Source organism: Cupressus sempervirens, chromosome 5 (genome assembly GCF_028749045.1).
Source record: "Cupressus sempervirens isolate cs-2001-9-10 chromosome 5, ASM2874904v1, whole genome shotgun sequence".
Taxonomy (NCBI): Eukaryota; Viridiplantae; Streptophyta; class Pinopsida; order Cupressales; family Cupressaceae; genus Cupressus; species Cupressus sempervirens.
In genome coordinates, this window is record NC_143122.1 from 757,363,504 (window position 1) to 757,366,940 (window position 3,437).

The window sequence follows — 3,437 nt, forward strand, 5'->3', positions numbered from 1 at the left end:
TTCTAAGGTGGATGTTAAGGAAGATCTCAATCAGCATCTTTGAGCCATGTATAGAATTGTTGTTCAATAACTTTAATCATGACAGTTACTAAAGTTGTGTAATATTGTTCATTTTTTTGAACAATGTTATTGCATGCTTTATTTGCCACCATTTATCACTAGACTGTGGTTTTGCACAAAATTTGGCGTATTCCACATCAATACATCTCTCTGTGTCATTTCATCCTTAGTCGCACTGCTTCCTCAATATTTTCACTCTCTTTGCTTGCCACACTTCCACCAAAAAGAGGACTTGAAAAAGCTTGTCTACAAATAGTGTCAAAGTAGTTATTATCAATGTATCCACTTCCATTTCTATTTTTTTCCTTGATTAGATGTGTCATGCTATGTACTATCACAACACCACCACTATTATCCTACTTATGAAAAGCTCAAGAATGAGTTTGTTGAAGCATTCATAAATGTAAATCATAAATTAGATTAAAAATTCAAAGCAAGGTTATCCTACTGAGCAAAAGCTCAAGAATGTGTTCATTGAATCACTCATAATTATTAAATACAAATCATAAGAATAGATTTAAAATTCTAAGAAAAGTTCACACCTCACTTGAGAATAATAGTTAGATGGCAAGCTGAAATTGTTTCTTGGATTGAATACCACAATTTTCCCACCAAAGCCAACTATCACCATTGCATGAACAAGACAACTTTTAGATGACCTTGCTTCCATGGAAGAGCTGATCAAATGTGTATGATGTGAATGCTGACCAAATTGATACATCTTATGAGAATAATCTATTGTCTGTGTATTCCAAAGATAATCATGGCTGGCTTGAGAATTTTGATCCACCTATTGATTACTATAAATATAAACATTTGGAACTAGATTTGGATTTTGGAACTTTAGTAGTATCTTTAGGATGGCTAGTGAATCCTTAATTAGATTGATTATATGTAAAAGTATTTGGAACATCAAAATTGGATGCCTAACCTTACTAGACCTAGGTTCTTGCATCTAGATTGTACACATTAGAATTTGGGACCAAAAAATGGGGTGCCTGATCCACTTGGCTATGTATTCTTGCTGTAGGATTAAATAGAGTAGGAGTTCAAGCATTGATAAAGATTGCCTAATCGAATTGTCCCTATGCATCTAGAGCTAGATTGTAAATGGTAGAACTTGGAACATAAAAACTTGTTGTCTTATCTAGGTCACCCTGTTTGCTTGGAGCCATGGTGTACCCAGTATGCCTACTTCCAATGAGCAAATCATTTGACTTTTCTCCAGCCCCATTATTCGATGAAACTCTAACATAACCAACCTAGTTTCTATCATAAATATTCTACTGAGGAATAGAACTTTACCATTGCCTATTACTAATAAAATAATCATTTGAAGATGTTGACCATAGTGTTGCAGTACTTGGCATGTCAAATCCATTAAATTTATTGTCATGTCTAGTTGAACTAGGATTATTATAAGAAAAAATGCTACTATTATCTCCATTTAACATCTCAATCTTTGCATGCAACATTTTTTGGCTACCAAAAGTAGATACCTCTGTGTATCTAGCTAAATAAGATGTTTGACCATCATCTATTTGGCTATGGTTTATATGAGATGTTAGACCCTGGTCCATTTGATTGAAATCTATGACATGACACCACTCTTGTGCAACAAACTCATAATACCATCCTGGATACTAAAGATCATAGTAAACATTCTCCTAATTTTGAGAGGTATTCTAAGACTCCTACTACTAATTAAGGGCAATCTAATCTGCATATCCATCTCCAAATACAATTATGGTATTTTTATTTATTGATTCAACTTGATCAGTGAATCCCAGAGAACTTTGAGCATGATAAATTTGACGATCCTAGACTTTCCAACTGGCATAACTAACATTGTTTTGAGTAGGCTGTAAATTGTACTGTATTTCATTTTTCTTGAGACCATCCCTAGTAGATGAACCTACAGTTTTTGTTTCATACCCCTCCACTTGATGCCATTCTCTTATTTCTTGATCATACCTCCACCTTGGAAACTCATTTTGTAGCTCATTATTAAAATAATTATCTTGATTATCTGCTGCAATGTGAGACTGATCTAGAGAAATTGAATTTTTGTAATGCCCTTCAAACTTCCCATTGTTGTACTAGTGAAATAACTCGATTTCAAACAAGCTATTTTCTAGTAGCTAAGGGACAACAACATCCAAAGCATTAAGCATTCCATTCTCTACAACTTGGGATGTCTGATAAGGTATGTTTGCATCAGAAATTGGTTGTCTTGTTGAATCATAATTTATAGTAGAGAAAAAATCAACCCCTAATTTCCCTGCTTGCTATGCCAAATTATTGGGAAGATCTGTATTAAAATTTGAATAGAACCCAAAGCCATTTACATTAGAATGCACATCTGTTGCATTAAAATTACTCAATTTAACTTGTATAACATTTGTAAAGATACTCTTGCTTCCTATCTACTCTGCCTTTGAATCTAATGAGTTTGTACCCTTCTCAATTCCATCATCAATGACATTAAATTAAGAGTCCACTACTTCATTATTTCTTGGTTTCCCAAATGCATTATCTATAGATTTTGTGTGCTCATGGGATCCATCATGAGTATCATTAATCAAAAAGTCCACCTCTTCATTAGCTCCAATTTTAGCAAATGCATTTTCCATTGACTCCATAACCACTTCTTCTTCCTTAAACACATCGTTGAAAGAAAACTACTTCTACTCAAATGAGAATCCTTCTAAAGGGGTGTCATCTTTATTGTAACCGTCGACATAAGAACCCTTATTTTCATTACATATTTTTGTTGACCCAATTGCGATTCATGGGATCTTCTCTAATCTTGAAACTTCTACTACTAATATTAAAAATACTACCTTCTATTGCATCTAATATCAATTTCAATATTGCATCACTTTTGTTATCAATATAAGTTGCATCAGGCTTGACATTTGAAGTATTGATCGAAGTACTATTTCTTAACGTTCCAGTATTAGAAACTTGATAATCATTGTCATCACCTAGAAGCTCATCAAAGAGATATGCATCAGACTAATAACCTATTAGAAGCGAAGATGAGGATGTCATGAGCTATGACACAACAAAATGCATGTAAGATCCATCAATAGTCATTAAACTTCTCAAACAACCAAGATAATAAAGACTAAGCATCAAAATAACTAGAGTTCATATTATTTTAACTTAGATAGAATGTGAGATATTTACAAACCCTTGTGAGTAGGTTTGAAACTAAGGGTTTGATATTTTTACATAGGTAGGGAGGATTCTGATAAAGGTTGTTGGAGTTAGTTTTATTCCTGCCAATTGCATTTGCTTGAATATTCATAAAGTCTTTTCACCAAATCAAGTTTGTGTATTTCCTGCAATCATTATAGTCTAAGAAACTACAT

At 33.3% G+C, this 3,437-nt stretch overlaps 1 pseudogene; it reads right to left on the reverse strand.

Annotated features, from left to right (window-relative positions):
* Positions 1 to 215: 215 nt before the first annotated feature.
* LOC149558114 (uncharacterized) lies at positions 216 to 3,114 on the reverse strand (annotated as a pseudogene).
* Between the last annotated feature and the right edge of the window lie 323 nt (positions 3,115 to 3,437).